Genomic DNA, 23,760 nt, shown 5'->3' on the forward strand with positions numbered 1-23,760 from the left:
TATGAAGACTGTATCAGCTACCTTTTTAAACAGATGTATTTTAGTAATCTTTTTCACCTCTGTGTCAGTTTTGTGCTCAGTTTTATTTCCTGATAGATAATGCTGTTTTGAGTTTTTGTTTGTTTTTCCTTGGTAAATGCTAAGTCCAAACTGGCTCTTGTTCATGATTATGTATGGAACTATTAGTGAGATACTTCCTAATGTTTTTCTTGATTTTCTCTCACTTGGTGCAGTAAGGCTATCCAGTTTTTTTTTTTTTTTTTAAACAGTTCTTTACAATGAGCGTGACTACTGCTCCTAGTATTTATTCTAATAACCCTTCGTGTGGTTTAAAATTGAGCCAATGTTTTGTGTCATCAATCCCCAGAAAATAATCCCATAGCTAAGAATTGCGTGTACATATGAAAAGCATCTCTAAAAACAGTTTATAAATTTATCATCTATGCATAATGTGACAGACTTCTATTCCCTCTTTATGCTGAAGTACACACCATTTGTTTCCTTTATGTTCAGTGTTAATTTATTGCAGACTGTTTAATTGTAAACATCCTCGAGGGTTTCATTTATTTTCTCTAAGTAGGAGTTCATGTTTTAAATCAGTGACTATGATGATGTCATCAGCAAAGAGTAAGAGTCTTTTTCTCCATGTCATATACTGCCTGGATGGTCTTATGTTACACGTTGGAACTTGTCAGGATATGAAATTTATTAAATCTGAGTACGGGAGGGTAATAAATTAGTCAACATTTGAGAGTTTTAGGAGACTGAGCAAAGACATGAACTTGATTTTAGCACTGTAATGCAATACAAAGAATATTGCAAAATGCTGAAGCAAGTAATCCAGAAATCTACACAGCTTTATTATGAGAAAAAGATATAATTACATCAGGCAACAAAATAAAAACTACATGGGATACAGTCAAGACAGAGACGGGTGGGGCCAGAAGGGAAGAGGAACAGACAACTCTAAAAATAAATGAGACATTGGTAATAAGCACATAGTGTTGCGAACCTCTTAAACTAGTACTGTCTGTTACTGACAGCTTGGGGTTATCAGGTTCAGTAAAAAGTGCAACAGAATATCCAAAACCAGTCTCTAAAAATAACTTCAGTAAATTGAAAATGACACTCACTTCTCCCAAAGAAGTGGCATCTATCATAAAATTCTTAAAATCAAAGTATTGTAGTGGTTATGATAACATATCAACAAAGTTAATCAAAGAGTGTTCATGTGAGTTGAGTTCGATTTTAAGTTATTTGTGTAATCAGTTTCTTGTCAGTTGAACATTCCCAGACTGGCTAAAATATTTTGAAGTTAAGCCTCTTTACAAGAAGGGGTATAAAGACATACTGTCAAACTATCAACCAGTTTTGCCTTTGCAGGATTTTTCAATAATATTTGAAAAGGCTATTTACATATACAGTGAGATTGTACTGAATTCATTAGATATCAAATTAGAGATTACTGGCATTTTCTGTGATCTGTCAAAAGCCTTTGACTCTGTGAATCACAGCATTCTCTTAAGTAAATTAGAATATTATTGTGTCACTGGCAGTACTGCAAAATGGTTTGAGTCTTACCTCACTAACAGGAAACAAGGGCTGTTGTTGTGAAGTACCTGTGGAGTAAGCGGTCAATCTTCATCTGACTAGGAATTAGATTAGATTTACTTTCATTCCAATTGATCTGTAGTGAGGAGATCCTCCAGGATGTAGAACATGTCAGAAAAACAACAATACATGACAAATATTTACAACTCAAACAAATTCCACAGGTCTCAAGTGGAATGATCGTCATTTTTTAATGAACACTATATGAAAGAATCATTTTACAAATACTAATGCACTGAATTTAAAATAAAAAAGTTTTTATTTATTTATTAGTAAGGTAATAAACATGTAATATAACTACTATAATACTTATTTACAGTGAACACATTATTGCACTGAAATGGTGCAGAACTTAGATTGTACTCACACACACACACACACACACACACACACACACACACACACACACTCTTATTTACAATGAGCACATTACTGCACTGAAATTGTGCAGAAGTTATATAGAGAAATTCGTCAATGAAGTAGAAGGAGTTGGCCACCAATAAATCCTTTAGGCTTCTCTTAAACTGAATTCCATCTGTTGTTAAGCTTTTTATGGCTGCTGGCAAGTTATTGAAAATGTGTGTTCCTGAATAATGCACACCTTTTTGTACAAGACTAAGTGACTTTAAATCCTTGTGAAGATTATTCTTATTTCTAGTAGTGATTCCATAAATTAAGCTGTTGGTTTTATAAAGTGATATATTTTTAATGACAAATTTCATTAAAGAATAAATATATTGGGAAGCAGTAGTTAGTATCCCTAGTTCCCTAAACAGGCTTCTGCAGGATGTTCTTGAGTTCACACCACATATAACTCTTACTGTATGTTTTTGTGCCCGGAAAACTTTAGCCTGGCTTGATGAATTACCCCAAAAAATAATCCCATATGGCATTATGGATGAAAGTAAGATAGTATGCTAGCTTTTTCATTTTTATATCCCCTGTGTCTGACACAATTCGCATTGCAAATAGAGATTTGTTAAGACGCTTCAGCAGTTCTGAGGTGTGCTTTTCCCAGTTGAATTTATTATCAAGCTGTAATCCCAAGAATTTAACACTGTCCACTTCTTCTATCTGCTTGTCATCATAGGCATATTAATTATACACTCCTGGAAATGGAAAAAAGAACACATTGACACCGGTGTGTCAGACCCACCATACTTGCTCCGGACACTGCGAGAGGGCTGTACAAGCAATGATCACACGCACGGCACAGCGGACACACCAGGAACCGCGGTGTTGGCCGTCGAATGGCGCTAGCTGCGCAGCATTTGTGCACCGCCGCCGTCAGTGTCACCCAGTTTGCCGTGGCATACGGAGCTCCATCGCAGTCTTTAACACTGGTAGCATGCCGCGATAGCGTGGACGTGAACCGTATGTGCAGTTGACGGACTTTGAGCGAGGGCGTATAGTGGGCATGCGGGAGGCTGGGTGGACGTACCGCCGAATTGCTCAACACGTGGGGCGTGAGGTCTCCACAGTACATCGATGTTGTCGCCAGTGGTCGGCGGAAGGTGCACGTGCCCGTCGACCTGGGACCGGACCGCAGCGACGCATGGATGCACGCCAAGACCATAGGATCCTACGCAGTGCCGTAGGGGACCGCACCGCCACTTCCCAGCAAATTAGGGACACTGTCGCTCCTGGGGTATCGGCGAGGACCATTCGCAACCGTCTCCATGAAGCTGGGCTACGGTCCCGCACACCGTTAGGCCGCCTTCCGCTCACGCCCCAACATCGTGCAGCCCGCCTCCAGTGGTGTCGCGACAGGCGTGAATGGAGGGACGAATGGAGACGTGTCGTCTTCAGCGATGAGAGTCGCTTCTGCCTTGGTGCCAATGATGGTCGTATGCGTGTTTGGCGCCGTGCAGGTGAGCGCCCCAATCAGGACTGCATACGACCGAGGCACACAGGGCCAACACCCGGCATCATGGTGTGGGGAGCGATCTCCTACACTGGCCGTACACCACTGGTGATCGTCGAGGGGACACTGAATAGTGCACGGTACATCCAAACCTTCATCGAACCCATCGTTCTATCATTCCTAGACCGGCAAGGGAACTTGCTGTTCCAACAGGACAATGCACGTCCGCATGTATCCCGTGCCACCCAACGTGCTCTAGAAGGTGTAAGTCAACTACCCTGGCCAGCAAGATCTCCGGATCTGTCCCCCATTGAGCATGTTTGGGACTGGATGAAGCGTCGTCTCACGCGGTCTGCACGTCCAGCACGAACGCTGGTCCAACTGAGGCGCCAGGTGGAAATGGCATGGCAAGCCGTTCCACAGGACTACATCCAGCATCTCTACGATCATCTCCATGGGAGAATAGAAGCCTGCATTGCTGCGAAAGGTGGATATACACTGTACTAGTGCCGACATTGTGCATGCTCTGTTGCCTGTGTATATGTGCCTGTGGTTCTGTCAGTGTGATCATGTGATGTATCTGACCCCAGGAATATGTCAATAAAGTTTCCCCTTCCTGGGACAATGAATTCACGGTGTTCTTATTTCAATTTCCAGGATTGTATATGGTGTTCCTCAATATTCTGTCTTGGGTCTATTGCTTTTTCTTGTGCACATTAATGACCTCTTGTGTGTTACATTTCCAGATCCTAAGTTTGTTTTGTTTGCAGGTTATACAAACATTGCAATAAATAGCAAGTCAAGTACAGATTTAGAAATGGCTGTTAATCAAATTTTTCAATAATGTTAATAAATGGTTTAAAGCTAATCCATTGTCATTAAACTTTGAAAAGACCCACTATATGCAGTTCAGAACCTGTAAGATTTTCCTTCCAGCGTGTGTATAACATATGAAGACATGCAGATAGAAGAGGTTGACAGTGTTAAATTTACGGGATTACAATTCGATTATAAATACAGTTGGGAAGACCATGCCATAAAATTGATGAAGCACCTAAACAAGTCTGGATTTGCAATGTGAATGATGTTAGATTTAGGAGACATAAATATAAAATAACCTGCATAGGTTCATCCTATTATGTTATGTGGAATCATATTCGGGGGTACCTCATCAAACCCAGCAACAGTTTTTAGAGTGGAAAAGCTTGTAATAAGACTCATTTGTGGTGTAAATTCAAGAACATCATGTATAAACCTGTTCAAGAAACTGGGCATTCTAGCCACTGCTTCTCAGTATATTTATTCCTTAATGAAATTTGTTGCAAATAACATGTCTCTGTTTCCAATGAATACCTCAATACTAGGAATAAGAACAATCTACACAAAGACCTAAAATCACTTACTTTAGTCCATAAAGGGGTCCAGTATTCAGGAACACACATTTTCAATAAATTGCCAGCAATCATTAAAAAAGTTTTTGGCAGGGAACTTCTTCTACTCTATAGATGAATATCTTAACACAGACTGTTAGGCCAGCTTAAGTAAAAATGTCTGTAAGGTTTCAAGTTTTGACAGCACTTGGTAACAATAGCAAAATTGGGTATTTTGTGTATGACAAATTTCTTAAAAATGCGTAACTACATTTCGTTCTGACAGTGTATTAATTCTATAAATATTAAGAGTTCCCAGTTCGCTGTAATGTTTTCACAATCTTGACAGTCTCCTGACAAATGATCAGGGAAGTGAGTACTATAGTCAAATGTTGTATGTTTTTTTTTTTGTTATGCTTTCTGACTTCTTCCACACCAACGAGAGTCATCTCATTTTTGGGTCTATGGAACAAATGCTGAATCTAATCTAATTGGTAAATGGAAATGAGAGTATGGGATTTTTGGCTGGGAGGCCCCCATCCGGGGAAGTTTGGCCGCCGAGTGCAAGTCTTATTTCAGTCGACACCACATTGGGCAACTTGCATGCTGGTGATGAGGATGAAATGATGATGAGGACAACACAACACTCAGTCCACGAGTGGAGAAAACCTCCAACCTGGCTGGGAATCGAACCCGGGCCCACTTGCATAGGAGGCAAGCACTTTACCATCCAGCTAAGCAGGCGGTCATCTAATTGGTATATATTAAGAACAGAATTCAATCAAATACATTACCCTAAGGGACACATTTTTTTCTTATCTGAAAATTGTTTTAGTAATAATTTTACATTGGCAGATGCATGAACAAACTCTACCTCTTGCACCTGTTTCCCAGATAAGATTGGAACCACTCTTTTGTTACTCCCGTTACAGCTAGTGTTTCTAGCCTGTTTAGTAATATTTCATGGGTAACTGTGTCAGAAGTCTTGGCGAAGTCAAGAATATGCCTGCAACACAGTCATCCTCATCAAGAGCTTTAAGTACCATTTTTGTGAACTCTGTAATGGCCAATATTGTATTTCTTCCATTTTGGAAACCAACCTGTATTTTGTTGAAAAGGTTGTATTTATTAATCTGACTGATTAGTCTGTCTTTCATGTTTGATTCAACCATTTGTGGAAATGCAGACATCAGTGAAAGTGGCCTGTAGTTTCAGTGCCTTCCGCATTATCTTTCTTTAATAAGCGCATAACTCATGTGCGATTTAGGTGCTCTACAAATATACTGAAGTAAAGGGCTCATTTATTATATTAGTTAATGAGGCTTGCTTGCTGTCTATGCTTGCCTTCAGAACGGAGACTGGAACCTCATTTATGTCTGCTGACTTCTTATTTTTTAATTTCTCTATTACACTTTTTCTGCAATTATTGTGATTCTGCTGCCTCTCCCCTGCTGTGTCTCATCACTCTGCTAATTTTGGTCTGTCTTCATTTCACAATTCTGCTTTTTCATTCATTTTTGCTTTTCTTCATGCCATATACTTTATCTCGTGACTTTATTCAAGTTTACTGACAAATTCTCACCTCTGAATTGCTGTAATTGCAATTCATGACATTCACAATACAATGTCTCTGAAACACACACACACTATCTGAATCCTATCAGCTAGTGTCTTTGAGTTTTGACAATGACTGGATTAATTCAAGTACCAAACCTTGAACCTTACATGCCAATATATGGTACATAGATAATGATGTAACAGTCTTCTTTCCTGTTCAGTTTGTGCATGTTACATGGGAAGAACAACTACCTACACTAAAATTCAGGAGCCCAAACTCTGCTGATTTTACTACAGTAGTCAATTCACTATGTATGTACTGAGTGTTAATTTATGCCTGAACATTCCTTGGAGAGTACAATCTCAAATTTTAGGAGTAGTGCGTTGTTAAATTAAAAGGAAGGTCAGCGTTGGCCGTAATATTGATGTTTTATTGATACCAGAATCGATTTTCGATCACATAGTGATCATCTTCAGTGTTGGAAGTTAAAAATTTTTACATAGCGATCAGTGAGTAAAAACAAAAAACCACAAATACACCTGAGTATAAACCAATTGTTGGAAAGAACATACCTGCACAAATTAAACTCAGACACTGGTATCAACTTATCAATAACCAAAACTGAGAAGCGATCACAATAACTGAAGCCGCTGTTTAAATTCACCTATACGACAGACCTTGATGTGACAGGGTCTTGGAATGCCCTCTATGTGGCGTTTGTCACGTGAAGACAATTCTTTATTTGCCAAGAGATTACTACAAAATACCAATGTGCACTTGCAAATCATTAATTGAATATTTCAATTTTAAAATTGTACATCTCTGCATCCACAATGTGCTTTTAAAACATTCTGCTTTCATAATTATGATGACTTTTTAATTTATATATATATATATAAAACACTAATGTGTTCCTGAGGCAGTTACTCTGTCTTATTCCAAGTGTACTCAAAATCTAAGGATCTAATAATTACAGGTGATTTCAATGTAGATTTCCTGAATGAAAGCAATGTTAAAGCAGATTTAGAACATCTAGTTGATTCTTATAATCTGATGACAGTAGTAAATTTTCCAACTAGAGTTACCGAGAACTGTCAAAGTCTGATTGACAATATATTTATAGATAAGTCAAGAGTCACCAATATCAGTGTACGTCCAATTCTTTGCCTTTCTGATCATGGAGGTCAGTTGCTTACTTTCACTGACATCAATCTGTGCAACAGTTCTGAGAATTCTTGGAAATCTTTTAGGATAATAAATGATGAAATCATCAAATATTTCAACAACAGCCTGCAAGAGAGAGATTGGAGTCCATTTTTTAATGAAGCAGATGTGAACAAGAAGTATAATACATTTCTAAATGAATTTATGTCTATTTTTGAAGCCACTTTTCCTAAAACAGTAATCAGAGACAGTCATGTAAACACTGATAAGCCATGGATCACTGCAGGGATAAAAACATCCTGCAGAACAAAGAGGGTGCTATATAATTCCCTCAGAATTTGTAATGATAAAAAAAAAGGTCAGCACTACAAACTTTACTGCAGCATCCTAAAGGAGGTAATAAGCAAGTCAAAAAATATGTGCATCAAGTCTAAAATTAGTAAGTCTGACAGCAAAATAAAAACAATTTGGAATGTAATAAAGCGGGAAACTGGCAAAAAAAAAAAAAAAAAAAAAAAAAAAACAGGGAACAGGACACCCATAGAACTTAAACAAGGTACCAATGTTGTAAAGAAACCTGAAATGGTTGCAGCAGTCTTCAACAGGCACTTTTTGTCAGCAGCAGAGAAGACAGGCTGTAAAGGTTCTGTGGATGAGTCATTGGCTCTCCTACAAACTTCTACAGAAAGCTATCAGTAATAGACCCCCACAGGCATCCTTATCTCATGTTACAGTAAAAGAGATTGAAAGAATTATTACCTCATTAAAAAATAAAAAGTCTGTAGTTGTGGGCAATATTTCTTGTAAAATATTGAAATGGTGCTATAAATACATAAGTCCAGTCTTACTCAACAAATTCAATGCTTCACTGCAAGAAGGCATTGTCTCTGACAGGCTAAAACTAGCTGAAGTGATACCATTCTTTAAAAAAAGTGAGAAAGACAATGTTACAAATTATCGCCCAATCTCCCTTTTAACTATCTTTTAAAAAATTCTTGAAAAACTGATGCACAGGTTGATTGTCAATCATCTCAGCTTCCACAATATCCTAAACAAAAGTCAGTTTGGTTTTCGTGCAGGTCTTTGTACAGAACAAGCAATATTCTCTTTCACCAATCAAGTTCTGGAAGCCACGAACAAAAAGATGTCTCCAGTAGGTATTTTTTTGTGACCTCTCTAAAGCCTTTGATTGTGTAAACCATCTAATTCTTTTGAAAAAAGCAGAATATTATGGTTTGGGTGGTGCCATTGGTTCAAGGCTCCAGTCATACCTAAAGGACTGAAAGCAGACTGTAATGGTGAATGGCACATCTGGAGAACCTGCCTGATCTGAGTGGGGCACAGAAAGTTGTGGTGTGCCACAAGGCTCTGTTTTGGGTCCACTGCTGTTTCTTGTCTTCATTAATGATCTCAAGAGTAAATTTACTCTTTTTGCAGATGACACTACAATTCTAATTGATGATTTTACAGACAACAATCTTGAACAAACTACAAATGAAGTTTTCAATGATATAGTAAATTGGTTTTCTTCAAATGGTCTCTCACTCAATACAGATAAAACCCATTATATCAGATTCCATACTCCGCAAAGAAATCTGGAAGAAATTAACAATAAGTGTAGATTTCAAGCAATACAAAAAGTTGAGGTTACAAAATTCCTGGGTGCTTATATAGACAGCAAATGTAATTGGTCGACACACATTCTTCATCTTTACAAAACACTTAGCTCAGCAATATTTGCACTATGGGTTATTGCTTCAGTGGCTGATGTAGATATCATTAAGGCTACTTACTTCAGCTATTTTCATTCATTAATGTCATATGCTATTATATTCTGGGGGAACCAACCTTTCACAAAGAAAATTTTCCCTGCACAAAAAAATGCCATCAGAATAATGAGTGGTGTCCATCACAGACACTCTTGTAGATGCTTGTTTCGAAAGATTGGGATCCTTACCACTGCCTCACAGTATATCTTTTCTTTGTTGACCCTTGTCTGTAATAACCCTTCTATCTACAAAGATAACAGCCAATTTCATGACTATAACACAAGGACCAAAAACAGTCTGCACATTGAATTGAAAAGTCTCACTATGGTTCAAAAAGGAGCTTACTACTCCAATATTAAGCTGTTTAATGCTCTCCCACCACACATCAAATGCCTTAACAATAGATTGCCAGCATTCAAACAAACTCTCAAGGAGTACCTTTTCACACAATTGATGAATATGTGAAAGAAAATGTATATAATCACTAAACTTGCAAGTGTTGTTGTATAAATAGTGTAATTAATTTTGTTTTGAATAGGCATATGAAAATTGTTTATTGGTATTTCTGTATTTCCCTTGGAATAGTGAACTTATCTTCATCCCTAACATGTGAAACAAAAACTTTCTGTTAGTGACTGTGTGCTTGTGACTGTGTATGTGCGGATGGATATGTGTGTGCGTGTGTATACCTGTCCTTTTTTCCCCCTAAGGTAAGTCCCTGGATTGGAATGACTCCTTACCCTCTCCCTTAAAACCCACATCCTTTCGTCTTTCCCTCTCCTTCCCTCTTTCCTGATGAAGCAACCATTGGTTGCGAAAGCTTGAATTTTGTGTGTATATCAACCTGCCAGCGCTTTCGTATATATATACATATGTGAAAAACAATTTTCTGTTTATTGATTGTGCTGTTATCTATTGATTATATTTGCATTGTATCTTTATTGTACGTATTTATACAAGTTATGCTTGAACTATGTACAATTTGACACGTTCCATATCCTTGCAATTCACTCGCTTCCAGGATCTACAGAACATGAAATAAATAAATAAAAATAAATAGACAACTTTTTGTGAATGTTCATATATACAATCCACATCTACACCCTGCAAACCACTGTGAGGTGCATGACAGAGGGTATGTCCCATTGTACCAGTTATTAGAGTTTCCTCCTGTTCCTTTCACCTATGGAGTGCTGGAAGAATGATTGTTAGAATGCCTGCCTTTGTGCGTGCAGTAATTATTCTAATCTTATCCGCATGATCCCTTTGTGATCAATACGTAGGGGGCTGTAGTACATTCCTAGAGTAATTATTTAAAGCCTGTTCTTGAAACTTTGTTAATAGTCTTTCTCGGGATAGTTTACGTCTATCTTCAAGATTTTCCAGTTCTGTTTCTTCAGTATCTGTGACACACTCTCATGGATTATGCAAATCTCTGACCATTCATGCTGCCCTTCTCTGTATACGTCCAATATCCCCTGTTAGTACTATCTGGTATGGGTCCGACACACTTGAGCAATATTCTCAAAATGGTTGCACGAGTGATTTGTAAGCAAGCTGCTTTGTAGACTAATTGCACTTCCCCAGTATTCTACCAATAAATCACAGTATACCACCTACTTTACCCATGACTGAACCTATGTGATCATCCCATTTCATATCCCTACAAAGTGTTACACCCACATATTTGTACGAGTTGGCCAATTACAACATTGACTCATAGATATTATAATCATAGGATACTACATTTTTTTTGTTTTGTGAAGTGCACAGTTTTACATTTCTGAACATTTAGAGAAGTTGCCAATCTCTGCACCACATTGAAATCTTATCAAGACCTGACTGAATATTTGTACAGCTTCTCTCAGATAGTACTTCCATTGTAGAAACGCAAAAAGCCTGATTTTACTATCAATATTGTCTGCAAATCGTTAATATACAATATGAACAGCAAGGGCCCCAACACACTTCATTGGGACACACCTGAAGTTACTTCTACATCCGACGACCCTATTCCACCTCCTTCGATGACTCCTTTGATTGCCAGTATGGGGCACATCCCTTTTCTCTGTTACTTCCTGGAGTTTGCTTTTGGCTCTTGCTCTGGCAGCTTGACTTCACGCTACCTGCACTTTCCCTGTGCATGTGAACCCTTCACCATCTTGACTTAGTACGGCGGCCCATGTTCACCTTGACCTTCATTTGCTTCCTAAGGACACAACTCCAGCCTCACTTTATCAACTTAAGTTTCATGACCTTCGCACGGAACTTCGCGATAGTACCTTTGTGTACACTGATGGCTCTCGGGCTGACTGTGGTGTCGGGTGTGCATTCATTGTTGGTGGCGACGTTTTTCAGTATCGGCTTCCAGCACACTGCTCAGTATTTACAGCAGAGCTCTTTGCCCTGAATAAGGCCACGGAATACATCTGGCAACAAAGGCTTTTCAACTGTGTCATCTGCTCTGACACTTTCAGTGCCCTTCAATGCCTCTGTGCACTGTACACTGCCCATCCCTTAGTGCAACAGGGCCAGGAAAGCTATCACTTGATCACTCTTGATGGGGTCACTGTGATGTTTATGTGGGTTCCTGGTCATGTTGGTCTGACACGAAAAGAGGCTGCGGACATGGTTGCAGTCCTCGTACATCAGCCAACTACTTCTTATATTCCCTCCAATGAACTCCGTGTTGCCATCTGTCAGGTGGTGGTGTCACTTTGGCATCACCACTGGTCCTCCCTTCATGGGAATAAGCTCCAAGTTATTAAGCCTCTCTCAGCAGCTTGGACGACCTCCTTTTGGCCCTTCTGCTGCAAGGTCATTTTAACTAGGTTGCATATTGGGCACTGCCTTTTTAGCCACTGCTATTTGTTAAGTGGCATATTCCCTACCACTTTGTGCACATTGCGCCATTTCCTGTTGGATGCCCACATTTTAACTGTTTACGTTCGCACTTGGGTTTGCCGTCTGAGTTATTGGCCATTTTAGTGGACAACATGCAGGCTGTCGATCGAGTTTTCCTGTTTATCCATAGCAATATGGTGCAGGCCATTTATTTTTTAGTTCTGGACCTCCGTTTCTCTATGGCATATTTTATAGGCCTTTCTCTGTATCCCTGTTTTTAGCTGTCTTCTCTTCCTTTGATTGGGATTGATGTGTAGTTGTTTGTAACTCCTCGCTTTATCTTCATGTTTTCCAGTTTTGACATGGGTGCGTATGACCCTAGATGTTTTTTTCGTCCTAAAACAAAACAAAGACCTGACAATGACTGTCCACCCAAGGGAACATGCTGTGTCTCACCCTCAAAAAAGTCCTCAATGCAGCCACAAATTTCACTTTATACCCCAACATGATCGTGCTTTTGACAATAAGCGTAGGTGCGGGACTGAGTCCAATGCTTTTTGGAAAGCAGGAAATACTGCATTTACCTGGTTGCCTTGAGCCAAAGCTTTCAGTATATCCTGTGACAAATGTGCAAGTTGGGTTTTACATGATTGATGCTTTCAGAATCCATGCTGGTTGGCACTGAGGAGTTTATTCTGTTCAACATACCTCACGATGTTTGAGCTCATAATATGTTCTAAGATTCTACAACAAATCGATTTCAAGGATATTGGATGGGAGTTTCCTGTATCACTTCTACTACCCTTCCTGTAGATGAGTGTGATCTGTGTCTTTTTCCAAGAACTGGGCACGGTTTTTTGTTTGAGGGATCTACGACAGATCATAGTTAGAAGAAGGGCTAACTCAGCTGCAAAGTCAGTATAGAATATCACAGGGATTCCATCAGGGCCTGGAGCTTTGTTTAATTGTAATGATTTCAGCTGTTTCTTAACACCACTGACACCAAAACTTATTTCATTCATTTTCTCAGTGGTGTTAGGATTAAATTGGGGCAATTCTCCTAGTTTTTCCTTTGTAAAGGAACATTTGAAAACAGAGTTAAGTATTTCAGCTTTTGCTTTGCTATCCTCAATTTAAATTCTTGTCTCATTCGCTAGGCACTGGACACAACTTTGGTGCCACTAACAGCCTTTACATGCAACCAGAATTTGTTTGGTTTTTGTGAAAGATCACCCTACAATATTCTGCTACAGTAGTCATTGAAGGCATCATGAATTGCTCTCTTGTCAGCCAAACACGTTTCATTCAGCATCTCTCTGATTATAGCCCAACATTAGAAGTTTCTTTAGAGTGACTGTATACCATGAATGGTTCTGCTAGGTACATAGTCAATTATTCTTTTAAACTTGAGCCAGAGTTCCTCTGCATGCTCCTGCCGTATGGTGAAAATTGAAGTTCCTCATTGACATATGACACTACTGATTTTTTTTAATCTAGTTTACTGAACATATATATCTTTCTATTTGTTTTAATTGTACTTCATACTTTGGTAATCATTGTTGCCACAACCGTGTCATGGTCACTGATACCCGTTTCGATGTGGACATCCTCAAAGAGGTCAGATGTATTTGTTCTCATTAGATCCAATATATTTCCATCATGAATGGGGTTCCAAACTATCTGTTCTAGGTAGTTTTCAGCGAAGGCATTTAATAAAGTTTCACAGATTGTCTATATCGTGCCCACCACCAACTAAAGTGTAATTTTTCCAATTAATTGTTGGATAGATAGGCTCCACCGATGATTTCATTATGAAAGGGGAACTTACATACAAGTAAACTGATGATTTCTCTTACAGGTTTCACTTACATCAGGAGATGAGTCTGGTCGGCAATGGAAGGATCCAATTAACATTTTATGCCCACCCCTGATACTGAGTCAATGATACACCTGACCCACCATAAGATCAACAGATATCAGTAGCATGAAGAAATGTTACAGTCTCAAAATTGATGATGATGTTTTCAGGGCCTCAAATGCATTACTGTATGATAAAATCCAAAACTTAATATACTATGCATCATTCAGAATCCCACAAATTAGGTTTCACTGTCAGTATAACTACAACATATTTTGATGTCCGACCTAATTTTACTGTATAGTGAGTGAATTGGCATATGTGAGGAGTGTGCTACCATCTAGTGGGATTTATGGCAAGTGAACACGGATAAAAGTCTGCTGCAGTGTGCTACCACCTGGTAGTATTGAATGGTAAGTACTAGTCGTACATGCTGTGAACCTTGCACATTATTTATCAAATTCATAAGGCAATTACATCACGCCAGTTGCGCATGTGCAGAAGCTCCTTAAAACGTGCACAACTGAAAGTGCGCTCGCTACCCTGATGCCAAGTTTCATGTAATCAGTAGCAATGCAGCATAGCATGATAGATTTAGTGTCCTGTATTTCAGATTCCACAGCTACATATATTGAACAGCATTCCAAGAGAAATAACCAATAAATCGGAAATGTGTCAAAAGTTATGGTGTTCATGCACTCTTACACAACAGCCACCACTGCATATATTTGTGATTAAACCAACAAATATTGGTCAGTGGAAGTTTTGTATGCACTATCCTTAGTAAATCCATTACATTTCCCAAAATCGTCCCATGAATAAGCTTAATGATTGATTTTGTATGGTACAGTCAAATGATGTAGGAGCTTTTGTTTATTCACATACATTGTATAACATTTGTAAAGAAAATTAGTATTATGTCTGCCATCTACAAATTTCACTAGGCACCTTATGATATGTAATGCAGGATACTTAAGTGATCTACCATCATCTGCCCTCTTTTTCTATGTCCCATTCAAAATGGTAGACAGGAAGCATGACTGTCAGTAATCTCTTTGACTTTACTGTCACATTCATTTTGTGAGATATGATTATGTGGCAGGCAATAATATGTTTCCTAGCTCTCCTTGTTAAGGGTGTTCTCAGAATTTTAATACACATCTGACTGTGATGTACGATTTCTCTTGTGTAGCATTGGCCACTGGATTTGGATACGCATCAGCATGATGCGCCCATGCTTACTAAACAAACTGATGATGAAACATGTTGTTTTTCTTATTCTCGTTATGTTGCTCTATATGATAAAGAATCCAAATTGATGAGCAGTGCTCAAGAAACTACTTAAAATTTTGTATGATAGCTATTTTGTGGGTACAATTAGAGTTTAATTTAGTTTATTTTTGGCCACAGATCACATTTTACGATGATATTAGATGTATCGTGTTGCAAGTCTTATACAGAATAAACAAAATTTATCACTGATACAGAAACACAGATTTTTAAGTAATAATGGTTACAGATAATCAAAAGTAACCAGATATGTAGGTAATGCAAAATAATAATGAATAGCAATAGCTTGCATTAATTTACACAGCAGTCTTGCAGACATAAGGAAAGTAGACAAAGTTATACAGGGTGTCCATAATTAAAGTTCCAGTTTCAGAATACTGTAGAAAGAAGAATGACACAAAATATGAACAGCATATTATTGATGTAGGCAAAGTGTCATGGGGGAAAAAAAAAAGTTTTTAACACAAATTTTACCACTATATGGTGTGGTAAGCAAATTAATGCAAATGGTATTGGCTACTAATGACAGATGAATCACAATGCCATGGCTATGGTTTGAGTTGCACATTACACCATTCGTACTTTTCATTGTGCACAACTGCACAAGCTCAGCACTCAACAGTTGTGGCAAGCCCACCCACCAATGCAAGGTTGCGCCACACTGGATGGGAAAAATCTATTTTTCTGTCCTTAGGCCAAAACCTGCATAAAAAGGCAAAGTAACATTTTTATTTGTCCTAGAGCCAAAAACTGCATAAAAAGTGATATGGCATTGGTTTCTAATAGTTGTGAGACTGGTGCAAGACATGTTCAGTATGCTGTCCGTCATTTTCTGCCACAAGTTGAAACTGAAAAGTAGCATGTTCCACAACATATTTGACAGTAATTATATTTTTCCATATCTTTCTCTTGTATATCTACTTATTTTGTGCTGTTAGCTGTAGCATTTTTATTGCTGTCATTTTTTTAACCTTCTATTTTCTTTGTCTCTCCTTTCTTTAATACCCTTTCTACTTTAAGCTGATTAAACTTAAAATTCTATTCATTCTTTTATCACGTTCTGTTCTAACAAGGAAGGCCATTTACAATAAGCACAACAGATTCGTTACGACGGGTTGCTTGTGCCTGGCAAAGAGAAGTGGATGTCCCAGTGTGAGTGAAGTGAATGTGGAGCGCATACGAGAGACATTCATAAGGAGTCCAAGGAAATCGGTGCATCGTGTGTCCCGTGAACTTGAAATGGCTCCAAGGACAGTGTGGAAAGTCCTGCGACAGAAGCTATCTATGAAACCATTCAAATTGGAGCTAGTGCAGAAGCTCAATGTCGACGACAAAGACAAGGGTTTTGAGTTTTGTTTGCAGTTGCAACAATTGAATGAGGATGGGGATGGCATTTTTGAGTACTTAAGTTTTTACCAACAAAGCCACTTTTCACTCTAATGGCAAAGTGAACAGGCATGATTGTCAAATTTGGGGTACAAAGCATCCACATGAAGGCCTCGAATTTGAGCGTGATTGCCCATAGGTAAATATTTTTTGTGCCTTGTCATGTCGAAAACTGTACGGGCCATTCTTCTTGCCGAGAGCACTGACAATGGATATATGAAGATGGTATCTGTTCTTTCGGACAAGTCTGAAAGAACAGATACCATCGGCGACCGTGTAGCTCTCTAGAATGAAATGATAATTAAGTCAAGACCCTAAGCTGCCGACTGGCATTGAAATACATCAACGGGGACAGTTGAAAATGTGTGCCCTGACTGGGACTTGAACCTGGGATCTCCTGCGTACATGGCAGACACTTTATCCATCTGAGCCACTGAAAGCACAGATGATGTGCGACTGCAGGGCTTATCCCTTGCACGCTCCCCGTGAGACCCACATTCCCAACTTAATGTCCAAACACTACATTTGTAGTGCCCCTGCCCATTACACTCATTACTCGTGGCTAACAATCTGTCCAAGTCCCGTAAGAGTTCGGGCAATGCGTGCGCATCCGCACAGGAGGTGGTCAATGGCCGCTTAGCCTTAACTATATGAAGATGGTATCTGTTCTTTTGGACACGTCCCAAAGAATAAATACCATCGGTGACCGTGCAGCTCGCTAGAATGAAATGATAATTAAATCACGACCCTAAGCTGCCAACAGGGTTCGAGTCCAGGTCGGGGCAAACATTTTCAACAGTCCCTGTTGATGTATATCAATGCCTGTCGGCAGCTTAGGGTCTTGATTTAATTATCATTTCAGTCACTGGATATTTCTGCTTGGACATGTTGCAGCAATGGCTTATGCCTCAAATGCAATTGGACTCTCTGTTCATCTTTCAGTAGGATGGGGCTCCACCCCATTTTCATCTGAAGTTCATGAGTACCTGAACACGGAGCTGCCGCATCGATGGATCAGCCGTGCTACAGAAGGGGAAAGCTGTTTCATGAAATGGCCTCCTCAATCACCACATCTCACTCTGTGTGACTTTTTTCTGTGGGGACACATTAAAGATCTGGTGTACGTACCGCCTCTACCACGTGATGTAGCAGAGCTCTGGGGGGGAATATGGGATGCGACTGCCACGGTTGATGATACCATGCTGGGACGGGTATGGCAAGAATTAGATTACCGTATTGACGTCTGCCGGGTCACTCATGGTTCACATATCGAATGTTTGTTAAATACTTCGAGTTTCTCTTCAATATGCAATATGTATGACATCTGTACAATGTTTAGCTCTTGTGCAATAAATAATTGAAAGTGTTCCCGGACTTTTTGTACGCCTTGTACTTTGGACAAAAAGCTGCTACTCTTTCAGTTATATTAAGTAGCTTCAGTTTGTTTGCTGTTCTTACTTAATACTTATATGAAAGCAATCATAACTGTTATAGTAACAAAATTAGCTACATGGAGTAAGAACCCTCTTAAGACTGGAACATTGTTACTTGTCACATTGCCAATAGCATCTTTCAGTTATTGAATACAGATGAGAGGATGTGTTGAACCAGTGGATACCGAACTTCATCTCTGACCCTTGGCATAATTATGTTGTCACACATGGCACCGTACACACAAATACAGATGTATAACAGAGAACTGACAACATTTATCTTGCTTCTACATTGTTCTGTAGCATATCCAGAGGCGTGTAGGTTAGGCTAAAAGATGGCAGTTTGTTTGTGAGTTGTTGAAGCCAACAAATGTTGTCATGATATTCCCGTTATGGCATGTATTTCAGGCATATTTGTTTTTTATGAATGGTAAACCATGGTTTGGGACACTTGTATTGATGTAATTAAAGAGTACCAGTACAATGTTGTTGTTTGAACATCTCTACAATCAGAAGCATTTAACAACAAGACTTGCAGTTAGAATTTTTAAGAGTCAAATGTTACCACTCTCTGGGGATCTTCCATGCATCATAACCGTATGGAGGAGTAATGGAATGGTGGAATTAATACATAATAGAAGTTGAAATGATCCACACTTCAAGAGGATAATTAATAAAAGCCAACTATATTTGGAAATCTGTTTTACTATCTCACACATCTCATGTAAGCAACATATCCATGTACTGTTCTATTTATCAATTACGATCTGTGCTATGTCATAACAGACTCCAATTCTAGGCTTTGCTATTCTGAACTCAAATACCATGAAAGTATATGTTATGACTTCAGTTCAACAAATCCACAACTTTTCTCTCTCATTGTTTTCTTGTAATATTTGTATGAATGAATATATTCTTATTGTCCTTGGTAAAAATAACTTTTCAACATTTTCATTTGCAAGTACAGCTCTAATAATATAAATAACAAGAACCATCTCCATGGCGAATCAACATCAAAGCTAATCAATGAATACTTTTATGGTGCAAAACTATAGTCTTTTTGTTTGCCTATTACATTCAGGATACAATTTTGGTACAGTACAATTCTGTTGGGCGTGTATGATAGAAGAAGAAGGCTGGGAGATACAATTGGCTATTAGGAGCACTGACCTAGATGATCATATCTGTTGAATGAATCACCATGAAAAATTTGTTAGACCCTTACCTGTGAGATAGGAAAGAAAATATTTTATACTGAGCCCATTATACTTCTGCACAGTTTATTAATGAAGACCAAAACACATCATCTCTCCTAACAAGCACCCATAAACAGATTGCTCTGGTAGAAAGAATAATGGACATCAGAGAGCCTACAGCTAAAATAATATGATAGTTTAGTGACCTTGGTAATAGAAACAGAAAATGAATGAATTACACTAAGAAAATCTACAGACCATTTCTTTATATCAAGCAAGTGAGAGACAAAACAGTGGGTATGACTCCTAGTCAATTAAATGTTTCCCCACTAACAGAATAAATGAAGGAAGAGTAATATTTCGATACTTTTAAAAATCTAGAAAAATTGTTAACTTGGTAGTGCTTTCCCTGGATATAATGCGCCTGAAAACGGGTGGTCAGACATGTTTTTGTCACCATAATTTGACTGGAAAGGAAAGCAGAAGTGGGGATGTGTATGAAAATGTATTTCATAAAAGCCGCAGAGCACAACTTACAGAAAATTTAACGATCTAGATTAAACCAGTAACCTCCATGTGATACTGTTGATGAAATGGAAATGTCGTGTGGCTAGGGCCTCCCGTCGGGTAGACCGTTCGCCTGGTGCAGGTCTTTCGATTTGACGCCACTTCGGCGACCTGCGCGTCGATGGGGATGAAATGATGATGATTAGGACAACACAACACCCAGTCCCTGAGCGGAGAAAATCTCCGACCCAGCCGGGAATCGAACCCAGGCCCTTACGATTGACAGTCTGTCACGCTGACCACTCAGCTACCGGGGCGGACATACTGTTGATGACGATCAGTCCTTTTGATATGGATAGAAAGCTTGTCAACCCTCTTGGTACTATTAAAGAGGAACAGAGTATGTGTCACCACTGTTTTCCTCCTGTCATTTGAAACTCATAAGAGCAGAACAAACATGACACAACACTGTGCAACACACACAGACATCCACACAAAACAGGTACACACCTGACATTTTGTGACATTAGAGGATGATGATGGCTAACCATTATCATTATGATTATCCCTATGACAGACGTTAACCACTAATATTCACAGGACTTTGATTGTAAGTGAACAATACAGAGACTTGATACTAAACGAAGATCACAGCTCACTTCTTGCCCTATTAATTGTAATCTGAACAAAAGATGGTTTAGAGTTGTATGAAATGCAAATGTTATGCAACATACAGCTAATGCCTGTGAAGATAAGAGCCCATATCTCTAACAAAATTATTGTTAATTTTTTCAATAAAAAGTCTGGCAGAATTCGACTGAATTCATGTGGAGATGACGTGAAAATTGTGGAACAAAAGATGAAACTACTGACACGTGTAAGTGACAATTACCACAAAAGTATCACTTGGAAAATGAGAAGGAAGAGAAAGAGCGAAACAAGAGAAGAGTGCCTGAACTTCAGGGACTGTAAGATTTTCTAAATGACTTTTTCTCTGGTACTCCAGAAAGTTGTAAAAAAGTTTCCCAAAACACACACACAGCAAGCACAACGATGATGTTTCCCAAAAACAAGCTTGAAATCATGAAGATGGTAAAGAAAATCAAAAATAAGAAATCATCCAGTATAGATGAGGGTCCAGTTTCTGTTCTGAAGGTATGCATAAACAGCATAAAAAAACTCATTAATGAGTGTTAGTTAAAATATTTTAGCACAGTGACTGAAGCACGCATCAGTTATGCTCTCACCAAAGAAAGGTGATGCAGACAGTGCTGAAAACTACAAGCCAACTTCTCTACTGTCTGCAGAAAAAAATTGAATCAACCATGAAAGATAAGCTACGAGTTTCACGAATAAATACAAACTTTTTAAAGAAGTACAGTTTGGTTTCTGAAGTGGAAGTAGTACAATATCGGCCATTATGGAATTCACAGAAGTGGTACTTGAAGCTCTTGACTAATATAACGGTGTTACAGGCATATTCAAAGACTTGTCCAAGGATTCTGAAATCCTGACCATAAAATACAACTAAACCAGCTAGAAGCATTACGTGTATGAGGAACAGCAAACGAGTGGTTCCAGTCTTACCTGGAAAACAGAATGCAAATGGTGGAGATAATTCTGCTCATGGTCAATTTTTTTCTAAACCTGTCAGGCAAGAAACATACAGTTGTCCCACAGGGTAGCATATTTGGTCAAATTCTGTTCTTAATATACTGTATATCAATGACTTCCCATATAGTATTAGACATGAAGAAAACGTTCTCTATTCCGATAACACACACACCCTAGTTACAGAAAGCAATGAAACCATTAAGGCTGTTTATGATTGGGCAGCATGTATTAAATTAACATTTAACATTAAAACAAATAGTACTCACTTCAGTGTAATGAGGGAAAACAACTCTACCACATTAAGCATAGATGATAAATCTATAGAGTCTTATGAGACAAAAAGTTTTGAGGTATAAATATGGATTGTCAATTAATATGGAAAAAACACACAAAGACACTGACAAAAAGAATATCAGCATCTTATGTTCTTACGATTCTATCATCAGTTTGTAAAAGCAAATCTGCTGTGGTGACATACTATTTCTATGTACACTCAATTCTTAGCTAATGATTCTTTTCTTGGGGCACAAAACACTGACACAATTTTTAAACTGCAGAAATGACTGAGTATCTCATGTTCATTGTAAAGAACTGTTTAAAAAACAAAGTATCCTTACTGCACCAAGTGAGTACATCTACGAATCTTTTGTGCAGATCAGGAAAACATTAGGAAGTATTTCAATAATAATTCTATACATAATCATGGAACAGGAGCCAATTTGGACTTACATTTACCAAGAAAAAACAAACTAAAAAAACTCAAAACAGCATTATCTTTCAGGGGGTGAAACTGTATACTAAATTGCCCATGGAAATGAAAACGATTACTTCAAATACAAAAAAAATCTCCCATGCCTTATCTTTCCAGTTTCCCACCACCTCCCCAAGTCGCACCGTCACCACAGAGGAGCATTTCCCTCATAATTCAATACCACCCAGGACGGAAGCAACTGAATTACATTCTCTGCCAGGGTTTCGACTACCTCTCGTGCCCTGAAATGAGAAATGTCAGCTCACTATACTTTCCACCCCTCCCACAGTGGTATTCTGCCATCCACCGAGCCTACACAATATACTCGTCCATCCTTACTTCCAACCCCTTATCTCATGGCTCTTGCCCCTGTAATAGACCTAGATGCAAGACCTGTCCCATACATCCTCCCACCACCACCTACTCAAGTCTTGTTACAAACATCACTTCTGAAACCAGTAATGTAATCTACAAGCTAAGCTGCAAACACTGTGCTGCATTTTATGTGGGCATGACAACCAACAAGCTGTGTGACTGCATGAATGGCCTCCAACAAACTGTGGCCAAGAAACAAGTGGATCACGCTGTTGCTGAGCACGCTGCCAAACATGACATCCATCATTTCAATGACTGCTTCACAGCCTGTGCCATACGGATCCTTCCCACCAACATCAGCTTTTCTGAATTCTGCAGGTGGGAATCCCTGCAATACATGCTATGTTCCTGTAACCCTCCTGGCTTCAACCTTCGTTAGTCACTGTCCAAACCCATCCAGCCCCCTTCCCTGTTGCCATTCTAGCACTACACAGCTGTCATTCCAGCATCACACCCAGTCTTTTTACTTCTCTCCTTTTCGACTATTCCCACTCCCCCCTTCCGCCTCCCCACCTCTCCCCTGCCCTCCATCTAATCTGCAGCACTTCACTGTCCACTGTCCGCCACCCCAGTCTCCTCCGTATCCTCACCCAGTCACCACTCTTATCATGCACTGGTGCCGCTGCTCACTGTGTGGTTTCAGTTGCCTGAGACTGCAGGTGTGTGTGCGTATGTAGTCTATTGTTGACGAAGGCCTTACTGGCTGAAAGCTTTATTTGTGAGTCATTTTATTGCGCCTATCTGCAACAGCATCTCTGTTATATGGTGAGTAGCAACTTTCCTTTTCATAATATTTTTACTTCAAATACATCTGGTTAAAAATCCAGCAAAAACATCTTCATAAGTAAATCATACTACATGATTAAATATTACTTCACCCTTTCAGTTCCATATTTTTTCTCAAGGAAGAAAATTTTTTCTTTAAGTGATAACGCTCTTAAGTGGTTTTTTTAATGATTTTAGATGCAAGATTTATACAAAACTATGTACCCATTTTCAAAGCATACTTTCTACACTTGGCTCCATTTTATGTACTAAAATAACTAATTATGAAATAGCCTCTATTACAATAAATAGGAAAATGATCATTCAGTAGCTACCATGCAAAATAATGATGATGATGATAATAATAATAATAATAATAATAATAATAATAATAATAAAAAACCC

At 38.8% G+C, this 23,760-nt stretch overlaps 1 long non-coding RNA gene across 1 annotated transcript in view; it reads left to right on the forward strand.

Annotated features, from left to right (window-relative positions):
• LOC124714830 overlaps positions 1-23,760 on the forward strand; it is a 35,878-nt gene that overhangs the window by 6,857 nt on the left and 5,261 nt on the right. The window contains exon 3 of the long non-coding RNA XR_007005643.1: positions 14,039-14,451. This is a non-coding gene — a long non-coding RNA (uncharacterized LOC124714830). The remainder of the gene's footprint in view (positions 1-14,038; positions 14,452-23,760) is intronic.

This window comes from Schistocerca piceifrons, chromosome 1 (genome assembly GCF_021461385.2).
Source record: "Schistocerca piceifrons isolate TAMUIC-IGC-003096 chromosome 1, iqSchPice1.1, whole genome shotgun sequence".
Taxonomy (NCBI): domain Eukaryota; kingdom Metazoa; phylum Arthropoda; class Insecta; order Orthoptera; family Acrididae; genus Schistocerca; species Schistocerca piceifrons.